The sequence below is a fragment of the Enhydra lutris genome, unplaced genomic scaffold (assembly GCF_002288905.1).
Source record: "Enhydra lutris kenyoni isolate GAN:26980312 unplaced genomic scaffold, ASM228890v2 scaffoldscaffold2, whole genome shotgun sequence".
Taxonomy (NCBI): Eukaryota; Metazoa; Chordata; class Mammalia; order Carnivora; family Mustelidae; genus Enhydra; species Enhydra lutris.
Window position 1 is genome coordinate 13934568 of NW_019154086.1, and position 13203 is coordinate 13947770.

General features: G+C 35.6%; 1 protein-coding gene across 5 annotated transcripts in view; it reads left to right on the forward strand.

Moving 5' to 3' along the window:
• LOC111149169 (transducin beta like 1 X-linked receptor 1) overlaps positions 1-13203 on the forward strand; it is a 164230-nt gene that overhangs the window by 70189 nt on the left and 80838 nt on the right. For 4 of the 5 annotated variants that reach the window (XM_022506112.1, XM_022506141.1, XM_022506119.1 and 1 more), the window contains one exon: positions 7557-7625. The gene's annotated coding sequence lies outside the window, so the exon portion shown is untranslated. Of the gene's footprint in view, positions 1-6918; positions 7020-7556; positions 7626-13203 lie in introns of those variants that run through there. The other variant, XM_022506135.1, reaches the window with a different exon arrangement.

The window sequence follows — 13203 nt, forward strand, 5'->3', positions numbered from 1 at the left end:
CCAGATCTGTTCTAACCTAAATGTTTTATCAATGTTTCTTTCTGTTTCTTTTTTTCTTTTCTTTCTTTTTTTTTTTTTTTGAGGAGTAATGCTGTTATAAATGAACTCATGAAAGATCTAATGTATTAACAGGACTCCCCAGTCACAGTAGTACATAGCACAGCAGAATATGAATGGGCAGTTTGTACCCCTCATAGAAGTGTGCAGCCAAGGGAGCAAGTGGGTGCTCACATCTGGGCCACCAGTGTCAGCTACGATGTTTCTCTGGTGTGGTACTATGTCATTTCAGAGGGAAGGGCTCCTCTTGTGTGTGTGTGTGTGTGTGTGTGTGTGTTTAAGATTTTATTTATTTATTTGACAGATGACAAGTAGGCAGAGAGGCAGGCAGAGAGAGAGACGGGGGAAGCAGGCTCCTTGCTGAGCAGAAAGCCTGATGCGGGGCTTGATCCAAGACCCTGGGATCATGACCTGAGCTGAAGGCAGAGGCTTAATCTACACTGAGCCACCCAGGCACCCCTTTACTTATGTATATTATTTAAAAAATGATTGCATGTGAATCTTAAACCATGCACTGTTTAGCACTTTATAAATATTAAGTTATTCAACTCTTAAAACAATTTATTTTCCATATGTGAAAACTGAGGTACCAGGAGGTTAAGTAACTTGCCTTTGATGGGCTAGTATGTTGCGTTTCCGAGCCTGGGAGTCCAGCCCAATCTGTGTGGCTCCACAGCACAGGCTCTTTAACCCCCTCTACTGTAGTACAGCCTTTTTTTTTTTTTTTTCCTCTTAATTTGTCCTCCTGGAGTCTAACTTGCACAGAGGTGGCCACAGAAGCTACTGATGGGCCTAGTAGTATACTTGAAAGCCAAGTTGGAAGGAATTGGACAGGGCACATGTATGACCCCTTACCATGTGGCACTGTAGTAACGTTCGTGCTGAGTGATATATATAGGTTTTGTTCGAACATTTCAGTTGATTTGTGTGACGGTTTTCCATCATATTGAGCAGAAAAAAAATAACTTTCTATAATTCCTACCTACTACTTGCAATACTGTCACATAAAGAGTCTCACTCAGGAAACTCTTTATCTAAATTTAAGTATCAGCATTGCTCCTTTTGTGCTTTTTAAATGATAACTTCTCTGTCTTGTAGTCTTTTTTCTGGGTCTCTTTCTAAGATGTCTTCACTATTGTCCTTTCTTTCCTAATTCATTTTTAGAGAGGTTGAATTTATCTTTTGTTTCTTATGGTTAACCTTAAAATCAAATTAATAAAACTTTTAATTTACTTGATACAGTATGGTTCCCACCCTAGTTCTGAGAAGTAGTCATTTTGCAGTGCTAATATTTGAAAGAACCGATCCCTCCATTCCGCCCCACCTCCTCATCCCACCCATAGATTATTTACTAGAATCTGACTAGTAAAACCCCATTCTGCCCTTTCTTGCCACAAAGTCCAGTGTTTTTTTGTTTTTTTGTTTTTTGAAGATTTTATTTATTTATTTGACAGACATCACAGGTAGGCAGAGAAGGGGAGAAGTAGGCTCCCTGCTGAGCAGAGAGCCCGCTGCGAGCCTTGATCCCAGGGCCTTGCGATCATGACCTGAGGCGAAGGCAGAGGCTTAACCTACTGAGCCACCCAGGCTCCCAGTCCAGTGGTTTTTAACCCCAACTAGGATCACCTGGGGAGCTTTTCATGTACCTGATGTGCAGATTCTACTCTAGGCCAGTTATATCTGAGTGAGGGACCTGCTGTGTCACAATCTGGAACAATCTTTCTGTTAAGACCCAACATACCTGGCAGAACTGTTTCATTTCTGCTGGGAATGTATGGTTCAGCAGAATGATTTTTGTGTTGTCCTAATTTAGCTGTTCAAATTCTTGGTATCTTGAATCAAATATTCAACCTTTGGGAAGAGTGAGAAACCTAGTAAGATGTAGGAATTGTATCAGTTTTTTCTTCTAACTCGCCAGGTGCTGAGGTAACTTACCTACCTACATATGTGGTCACAGGCAAAGTTTGATTTTTCTTACGCATCCTGTTACTTCTTAGATCCTGAACTATTCCTATTGCCTTTTGTCACCCCTCTACTTGTTTCTTTCTCTGAAACTTAAAAAATAAAAAGTTGAGCTGTTATCAGCTTTGTGTTAAGAAGAAAACAGTGTCAGGTCTGTCATGTTTTTAAGGCATCATAAATTAGAAGTTGCACAATTAATTTAGTAGCAGTTTTTTTGGAAAAGGAAATTTTAGTTTCTTTGATATGTTCACTTTTTAAAGCAACTGACAATAGTGCATATTTATCCATATGTTTTATATCACCTTTCTAGTATCACAACTCAAGTTTGAATCTAAGCCTTTTCACATGTTCACATTCTCTTCACGTTTTGAAAGTTAGTGAACTGGAAACTTTTGATGGGTAGATGTCGTGCCTGAAAAATAAATTGGACTTTCAGTAACACTTGAAACTGCCCAAACTAAACTTTAATTTTAAAAACTTTGTGGCTTTCTCTAATTGAATTTGTGTTTTTATTGTCTTTAACTGGATTGCTTACTCTCTGACAGGCAGATTTCAGAATAAATCTGATAGCTGTCTTATCAGAACAAATTCAGATAGCTGTCTTATTCTTGCACAGTAATTTTTTTAATATAAATTTAATACAGAATTCAGCTGCATACGATGCAACCAATGAAACTAACTCAACTGACGTAAGTAATAATAGGATGATTAGACACCAATGCATGTTTAAGTTGTTTTTGATGTGGTTTTGTGGTATTGAGTATATCTAATTTTTAGGAAAATGGGATCATAATATATAGCTTTTGAATCCATTTTTCCTGAGTCACCTAAATAACAAAAGGGAGTGGAAAATCATAGCCTCTGATGGCAGAGCTGTTTGATCTGTACCATCCTGCCTTTCACTCTGACCTCAGGGTTGGTTTTCTTAAGATATTCTTCTGTTACGGCTCTTTCCCCCTTTCCACTAGCTTCATCATCTGGATTCCCAGAATATTATCAGTGTACGTGATTGGGTGGGAGATAAAAATGGGGAGAGGAGAGCGCAGACATCCAGATGCTTAGCAGCCTTGATGAATGAATGCTTAGTATGTTACTAGAAATTGCCATATGGAGGAAAACAACTAATAAAGTCTTTAGTGAAACGGATTAGTGGAATTGAGAAGATACAGTTGAAAGTTTTTGTTTTACAAATATATATATATATATTTATTGTTCCAGTTGCAGGTATTTACTTTTTGTTGTATTTTCAGTCATGTGCTAAGCAATTTAATTTGGGCATTATCTGTGACTTTTCTTTTGCCAAGAAGTTCATTTAATAAACATTTTCTTAGCAGATTAATTATGTTAGGATTATTATGTTTTTCTCTTAATTCCTGGAATGATTTCCCCAAATTCTCCACAAATTTAAATTCACTTGTAATTTCTATTTGTTAAGGATACGAGGTACAATTTCTTGAATTTGTTTCTGGCAACTAGGTTCTAGATTAGATTATGTTGCTACACTAAACTATAAGCACGTTTTTGTTTTGCTTGTACCTTTCCCTAGGGAAAGAACTCATAATCCATTAACTTCTCAAGCGTAATAATTTTTTTTTATGATTTTATTTATTTATGTGACAGAGATCCCAAGTAGGCAGAGAGGCAGGCAGAGAGAGAGAGAGAAGGAAGCAGGCTCCCTGCTGAGCACAGAGCCCAATGCAGCGCTCCATCCCAGGACGCTGGGATCATGACCTGAGCTGAAGGCAGAGACCTTAACCCACTGAGCCACCCAGGCACACCTCAAGCGTAATAATTTTGAAGATCAGTCAGAATATACTGTTGTGCTGTTTTAAAAGGATTTTTGCATCTTAAAGAAAAATTATCCTAATTATATGTAGGGGGTAGATTTTAGATGTGTGCTGAGTTAGTGTCTATTTCTGTGCTGAAATTCTATTCTGAAATTAATACTTCCATCTACTTCAGGTAAAATGTCCTGAAATATAGATTGTAAAAGCAAAGCTTTGTATTTGGATACAAAACCAAAGCCTACAAACATTTACTGCATTACAAGAAGTAAAGCAAATGGGTTTAGTTTATGTAGTACACAAAGTAGTTGCTTGTTTTAACACTAATTTTATAATGTGACTGATCACATGCTCTTTGAGTTTTCTTTTAATGGCTAAATATCAGCCTTTATTTGCTACTTCCTAGAAGTGATACTAAAATTACTGGTAATAGCCAGGCTTTCCTAAACATTTTTAAAACAAAAATCCACCGTAAGTTGTCCCTTATCAATATAATTAATTTGTGCTGTAATAGTCTGTATTGTTTTATTTTCAAATACATGTGTACCTATTCCTATGTTATATTACGAATAATACAATACTTAGTCAACTTATGGGTCTTAAGAACTGTGTATTTCCTGTTCACTATTCTTAGGTCTTTTGTGGTACAGCAAGGTGAACAAGTAAGTCCCTGGTCTCAAGAGGTCTGGTAGGGGAGGCACGATAAGAGTATAAGGCACTACACAGTTGTAATAAAGGAGGCTCATATGTGTCTCAGTGGGTAGTGGGGTGAATAATCAAGGGAGAAAGCGGATTTGGGCTGAGCCTTGAAAGAGATGGACTAGGTTTGTGGCCAGAATGATAGTAGAAGGTAATTTCTGCTATGAATGAGTTACATCATGGCAGCCAAATTGGCAGAAAATGGAGGGACTGGTGACATTCTGTGGTGAAGAGTAGGAGATGTGCTGCAAGTGTGATTATAAAGGCAAGTGTAATGGATACACATTTTGGTTTTTTTTGGACAACTTGAATTACTTTAGTACAAATAGTTTTAATATATTCTGTCAGATTATCTTAAAAACACCTTATATTTTTGTAATCTTTTTGTAGGATATATAATTCTATCTTTTAAAATTCAAATAATTCATTTTATAAGCTGAAGAATTGTGTGATATGCTTTATAAATGCACAAAATGGCCAGGGCATGGCTAAATGAGTTGACTAGGAAAACAGCTAATGTAGAAACCAAAATGTGGCCCAGGAAATATCAGATCATATTATATCATATATCATATATCTATATTTTTGAAATCCCTCTGTTTTGGGGCACCTGGGAGGCTCAGTTGGTTAAGTGTCTGACTCTTGGTTTCAGCTCAGGTCATGATCTTGGTCATGAGGTTGAGCCTCATGTCCAGCTCCAAGCTCAGTGGGGAGTCTGCTAGAGATTCTCTTCCTCTGTCTCTCCTCCTGCTCACAAAATCAATCTTTCTGTGGAATAAAGAAATAAGTTTTTTTAAAAAAGGAAATTCCTCAGTTTTTCAGATTGTGTTGTATGTGCAAATGGGTGTACGTGTTGACATATTGTTTTCCACCAATTTATTTACCCTTCAAATCTTCGAATCAGATATTTAACTACTTAAATGTTTATTAAATTGCTGTTATGACCCTCTCCCTTAAGGGGGTATAGTCTGAAAGGAAAAGCTAAATTAATCAATGAAGAAAATAAAAGTAGAGAAAGGATAATTAGAGACCTCTGCGAGAGTGATGAAAGAAAAGACTCACTAATCACAGAAAAGTAAGAGAAAACTAAGAGAATCAAGCAGAGGAGGAACAAGAAAGACTAGCAACTGGAATAACCTAGTTTAGGATTTTCCAAAGGTAGATAGATTGGTGTGAGTTTTTGTGTGGTATGTGTATACACCCTCGTAGTGAAAATAAGTATCCATTGGCGTACAGGGCTCTATTAGTCTCTTTGTGTATTTTTAAATTTAAAAAATTAAATGTTATTTAACATAGAAGTTCAGATTTGTACCTTTTATTCAGTCCGATGTCAGAAAGTCCTGTCTAAGGTGGAAGAGTGGGAGCTCCACCGAGCAGCAGTGACCCTCCCAGCCCTTCTTCACCCCTTTTCTGGGAATTGCCATGTGTCTGAGCTTACTTCTATAAATTTACTTATGTTTGATCATGTTGATTTATGGCTTAATTATCTAGTTTCTACCAGACCTCCCAAAACAGACTAATAATTTAAAGATTTATACATAAAAACCTGACTATAAGAAATGTGAATAGGAAACAATGTAATGATAGCATTGATACTTTAAACTACTAGAATGAGCTTTTCACCTGCCACGATCTAATCATTTTAGAAGATGGTTAAAATCATAAGAGATTATAAAGAAGGATATTTGACATATGAGCACACATCTTTTTTTTTTTAACTTTTGTTTTCTGTGTTTTAAGATGTATGTAATTTAGGAGCACATGTTAATTATTTATAAGTAAGTAGAACTAATGTATGCAAAACTTTTCTCTGATACGTTGTAGCCTGCCAGTTTTTAGATAACAAGTAGCCCTATATAGCTTATAACTCAAAAATTCATGAAATCTTTATGATAAAACAATTGATATTTGTAACAGATAATCCAGAGATAGAGCCTAGTGGTAACTCTAATTTAGTTTTTGTTTGGACTCAATCATATGTCTGTAGAACATTTCTCTTTGTAGGTGTTAGAAAGGGTCTACTGACTAGTTCACCAGGGTCTCGTGCCAAAACACCTTGGTGCTCACTACAGTGTTCTGAAGCGCCAGTGACTGGTGGGATATTGTGTGTTGACGTAGCTATCTATAATTTCAGTGTGTTCGTGCCATGTTTAATAAATATTATTTTAATTCCTAAAATTGTAACTTCCTGGAAGTTCTGTAGTAGCACTGCGCTTGTTTAGTATGGCCATGGAGTTGGCAGCGAGCACAAATGAGAGTTCTAGTCAGTGAAAGATCAGATCAGAGAGGAGCAGATGTCAAGGGATTAAATTCTTTCTCCATTTATTCTGTGTATTTGGTGAGTTATCTTTGTAGTGTTTGCTGATTTAATTCACCAGTGAGGTATTGGCAGTAAAGCTCCTGCTTTCCTTTCTGTGACAGTCCGCTTGCCCTCTCGCATGAAGCTGTGCTCTGGCCCAGCACATGGTGGCGTCTGCCATGGTCCGTGTTCCACCTGAGAGCTGCCACTTTGGCAGGGTACGTGAACAACAGCTTGTATATTGACACAGAAGGCTGTGGCTTAGCAATTCAGGGGACTGCGTCAGCTCTGTCAAACGTAAACTCTGAAGAGATTGAACTTGAAACCAACCATGCGTTTGTCTTTATTAAACAGAATATGTAGAAAACCAGTTGATACCAGTCTTCATGACTCATGATCATAGATTATGAACACACTGTCCTGGGCCCTGTTGCAGTAATATTTGCACAAGTTAAGTTGAATCAGGGTGAAGTGTACAAAATTGCACTTTGTGCAGTTTCATCTCTTCCACTCTCATTTTGTTCATTGTGTCAGCCTTCTAGGAATGTTGTAAAGATTCTGGGCCTGCCACATACTACTCAAAAGTTGCTGCTGTTGCTCCTGATAACAGTTGTGGAGGGAGAGAAGGATAATCACTGGTGATGGGGACCTTACAGACATAAATAGAATTTGATACATGAATATTTGGTATGTGAAATTTCTTAAGCTGAACTTGTTTTAGGGCACACTGAATATTTTACTCTCCTTTTTCTCAGCATCAGAAACTTGTGATTGGCGGTACCGGATATTCAATTGCACATCCCCACATCAATGCACTGCCAATGGTAAGAATCCCTCCCACTCCAAATGCTAGTATTTTAATTGGTCTTTTTATTATTCTCTTATTTGTCAACATCTATTAAGAATTTTTAAAGTTTCTCACAGTTTGACAAAATACATCTATGTTCTGGAGTAAAGAAATGGTTTAAAAATGTGTGTAATTACTTAAAGTAATTTTTATTAATTAATCAAAGAAAAGGTTGAACCCTTAGTTTGGAGATTTCCATTATCCATAGATTTTATAACCTCTTGGCTATGGTTGCCAGGATGAAAAATATTATATAGCAGTGATACTATTTTAACAAGTGGGCTATACTTTGTGAATAGAATTTTCGTGTGGAGGTTATAGCATCGTAATAGCTCTTTGTGTTTTGTCAATCATCTTACAAAATAGTCTTTTTGCATGTTGTATTTATCTTAATATTTACAGATAATGGGCAGTTAAATGGCTAAAGGTCTACCTGTTTTTAGTGAGTGAATGATTTTCAGGAGAGCCATTGTTACTATTTAAAAACATCATTTTAGAAACCTTTCTCTGTGGAATAAAAATCTGTGAACTATATTATACAGCAGAAAAGCCATTCTGTAGGAGTTGAGATTTGCTTTCTTTTCTGTGTATGTCTGGGATTTTGGCAGAAACTTGTAAAATTAGATGATAAAATCGGGCTAGATTTCTAAAGTTTATTCTCACTGTAGACTAAGTGATGTCATTACTGGTAAGTAAAATCAGAATGATAATCCCATACAAAAAGTAATTCCTTATCTAAATGGTATTGGTATGTATTTTAGAGTTCAGTAAATGTCGAAGAATGAATTTTTACTTTCTGGGTTTTTTAGAATTAATGATCTATTTCAAAATATTTTCTATAGTACATTATTAAAATTTTTAATTATTTTACTTAACCAGACTTTTATTCAAAACATTAAATCAGGTAGCTATAGAAACTGATAAAGGTTCATAGAATTTGGTGGGAAATAGTAGATGCATCAGTCTGAAATAAAAGCTACTAAAAATTAACTAGAACCAGGATAAGTGAATGAGATGAATTATCTGTGAACATATCCTAGGAAGTGATTCATTTTAAAGATGAACTTGTCAGTATGTTCTTAAAAGGAAGATTTCCTCTCCCTGTTGCCTCTCTCTCTCAGCAGTTAATGGCAGATGTTGGAGAAAATAAGAATTTTTTGTACGGCCTTACCTTGCATGAAGGATCTGTGGTTCTTCGTTAATTTATGAGACACTTGCTGGGTTCTTTAAGGTGCTTGGGTGACTCCGTAACCAATTTAACATTTAACCAATGTTAAATCTGCTGTTTCCTTTGGAGCATTACAGTTTCTCATGCAAGAAACAGCTCTGTGGTAAATCAGCGCCATCATTTGGATTACCTGCCCTTGGCTTTATGTTTGAAGTTCACATTTGAAATCTGTTGGTTTTCTTGATTGTTGGAGCCTTAACAATTTATGGCATGTCCCCCTTGAGAATCCATTAAGCAGGCCTATTGGGTATCTGAGGTTCTGGTGCTGTGTGCAAGGGGTTTTCTCTCTCTCTCTCTCTCTCTTTTTTTTTTTTTTTTTAAAGACTTTTTATTTATTTGAGATCACAAGTAGGCAGACAAGCAGGCAGAGAGAGAGAGAGGAGGAAGCAGGCTCCCCGCTGAGCAGAGAGCCTGAGGCGGGGCTCCATCCCAGGACACTGAGATCATGACCTGAGCCAAAGGCAGAGGCTTAACCCACTGAGTCATCCAGGCTCCCCGGGGCTCTCTCTTCTTAGTGCTTATCTTCAAGTGAATTTTTCAGTGTGCCCCTCACAGAAACTATACATTGTGATGTTTTCTGGAGCAGCTCTTAGACTGTATTTCAAATCAGATTATTTCCAACTCCTTTGCCAATTTTGTTGAGAAGTCCTGAAATGATTTTTAAGTCATGATCACAGAAATTTATGTTCATTTATGTTGGTTCTAAATTAGTGTCAGCATTAGAGACGAAGAAGGCCAAGATTACAAAAAAACTTGCTTGTGGTCTGAGGACACCACAGCCATTTGTACACATTTGCATGATGTGCAAATAAATTTATAGGTATTGGTTCTTGGTGGTAGTTTTCTCATGAACCTGAGAGATGCCCAGGTTTTTAGTGAAACCTGTGCTACATAGTATCCTATATTTTTTCCCCCCGGAAAATGCTATCAAGGAATGCTTTGTGGGAATGTATAACTTCTCTCTCCCACCCCCAACCTCAACTTTGTTTGTGATACAAATAAGGATGGAGGATTCATAATAACTCTTTTTTGCTTACTCTTCACTTGCCTAGGTACAAGCTATTTTAACTCTAATTGCACCTTACATCTTTGTGATTTACAGCTACTTTCCTAAATAAATGTTGCATACTCTTTTCAGTAAATATCTCACTGATTAATAGAAGCCATTGGCCAACAAGTGTATATTAGTATTTTAACTTTTTATTGAGCACATTTTCAAATATACACTGAAGAAGACAGAATAACATAATGAACTCTCACCCAGCTGCAGTAATCACCAGGTTTGTTTCATCTTTAACCCCGTTGTTCCATGTCTCTTTTCACTCCTTCCCCCCCAGTTATTTTGGAGCCAATACATGTACCACATTTCATTCATAAATATTTTAATATGTATCTATGTAAGATATGGACTACTTAAAAATATATAACACAATACCATTTTCACACTTTAACAATAATTTATTTTTTATTTGAAAAGGGATTCAAATATACTTTTGAAAAATTGTAGTAAAAAACAAAATTTGTTATCTTAAGTATTTTTAAGTGTGCAGTTAGTATACTTAAGTGTAGTGTTAACTATATTTTCATTGTACAGCAGTTCTTTAGAACTTTTTCATCTTACAAAACTGATACCCATTGAACAAAAACCTCCCATTTCCCCTTCTTGGCAGTAGGTGGCAACAACCATTTTATTTAATTTTTGGTTTTGAGTTTGATGTTAACTACTTTATACAGTATAAGTAGAATCACAGTATTTGTCTTTTGTGACTGGCTTACTTAGCATAATGTCCTCTAGGTTCATCAGTTTTGTAGCATGCAGCATGTGACAGGATTTCCTTCTCTTTAAAGGCTGAATATTCCTTATATACATATACCATATTTTCTTTATTCATTCGTTATTGAACATTTAGGTTGCTTTCATCTTTGGCTGTTGTGACTAATGCTGCAGTGAACATGTGTGTGCATATATCTCTTCAAGATTCTTTTACTTCTTTTGGGTATATACCCAGAAATGAAACTCTTGGATCATATGGGGACCTCCAAACAGTTTTCCAGAGTGGCTGTACCATTTTTCATTCCCACCAAAAGTACACAAGAGTTCTGATTTTTCTTTTCTCTACATTCTTTCCAACACTTGTTATTTTCGGTGGTGTTCCTTTTCTTTCTTTCTTTCTTTCTTTCCCCCCTTCCCTTCCCCTCCCTTTCCTTCTCTCCTTCCTTTCTTTCTGGATAGTGAACATTCTAATGGATATGAGATCATATCCAATAATTTCTTAATGTTACTAAATAGCCGTTTAGTTTGTTTTCCTCATTTGCTCGTAAATAGTTGTTTCTACAAAATCACAACAAAATCCATGTAATTACATTTGGTTGGTATGTACATCTTCCTCTTCTGTCTCTTACTGCATTTTTTCCCTTTTAATTTATTTACCATGTCAGATGCCTCATTTTGTGTTTTGTTAATTGCATCCCTATAGTAAAAAGCCTTTCTTTCCCTTGTGCTTTTTTGCAAATCAGCAGTCATATCTAAGAGCTTAATCTAATTCAGGTTTTTCTTTATTTTGTGGTGTCAGGGTGACAGAATATTTCATAAGAAGGTCCTTAAGTACTCCAGGAAGATGTACATATTTAGTTGTCTCTGTGATATTAGGTCACTGTTGCTCACTGTTCAGATTTCTTACTTCAATGAGAACATGCAAGATGTTGATATCCTAATTATATCAAGGCATTATTTATGACTTGTAATATCTCTGTAGAGAGAAACTTTTCTCATCAGATACTTGGTTACTCTCTGGCACAGTTTGCACAGGAAAGGCATATGAAATACTTGATTCTTTACCACTTTTCAAATTATTGAGTTGTTTCCTAGAGTCTTGGGAAAGCAGACCAATGAGGACTTTTTTTTTTAAAGTATCATTGGGCCTGTGGATTTAAATATTTTATATGTGTATTGCATTGCAGTGTTTATTCTTACTATGATGCTCAAATGGTCTTGGCCAAGGAGCCTTTTTAAGTTGGCTTTTACATAAACTTTTTTCTTCTATATATTTATAATATTATGTATTATTAAATATAAATGTAATAGAAAATAGCATATATTATTAAAATATAAAATACAGACTATATAAGTGAAACCTGTGAGTTAAAATATATAAAATGCATATAGAACTGTCATATTAATACTGATTTTTATCTTAATATGTATTTCTATATTTAAACCAGTAGCACTAATATGATTCCTAAGTTTCGGCCTATGTCCCACTGAAGTTTACAGTCAAAGTATTACTTTTATAGTACTTGAAGTAAATCCACTTGGAAGAAAAATCCACAATTTTTCTGCTATCTTATTATATAGTCAGGTCCATTTATTTCATTTTATGAAATAAATATTTGAAATATGAAATTTAATATTTCATGTTATATAGTAAGGTCCTTTTATTTCATTTTATTTTTAGTATTTAGAATTTAAATATTTTGATAGTGTTGTTTTATAATTATATATAAAACACTTATGCTACTTCAAAATAAGGTACATTTTTATTTTCTTACTCCCCTTTTAGGTAACCGATTTTTATCTGTAATTGCTAGTTTAAAAAAAATAAGCAAACCCACGTATATACTTATATTGGAGATCATCTTATAGCACTGTATGGACTCAGTCCTCATTCCTTTTCATGGCTGTGTGATAGTCTTTTACATGGATGTACCATATCTGTTTCAAGAATGGGAGTTTTAGGTGTGATCATAAATATGCATTTTTTAAAGGCAATTTGCCAAATTCCCTTAGGCATTATGGCATCTTAAATTCCTTCCAGCAATGTGTGAGGTTGCTTGTTTACTCACTTGCAAACAGTGTATAGTCAGAACTTTCTGGGTGTGTGTGTGTGTGTCTATCTGTCTGTCTATGTGCATTTAATCTGATAGATAAATGGTATCTCACTGTAGTTCTAATTTGCATCAGTTTGTATGTTTTACTGCTGTTTGTGTATCTTCTACTTTGAACTGTTCGAAAGATAGATCCTTATTTTCAAATAAATGTCTTTTTTCTTGACCAGTTCTTTAGACCTCCTATTTTCTCTTTTTGTGATTTTGTAGTCATCCCACAACTTCTTAAAATTAATTTGGCTTAACAGTAAGATTTTCCTACTAAGAAAAAATAACCATGCTCACCAGTTGTCTTAGATTTGATTTCAGTGGAATGAGACCCTTGAAAGAACTGTTTTACTTGAAAAGTGAACCCAGAAAATTCCTGTGGGAGTGGGGAGTGGTGGGGAAATAAGAGACAAAGAGGCCAGGACAGCTGCCTTAAAGAGTAGGTTACTATTGT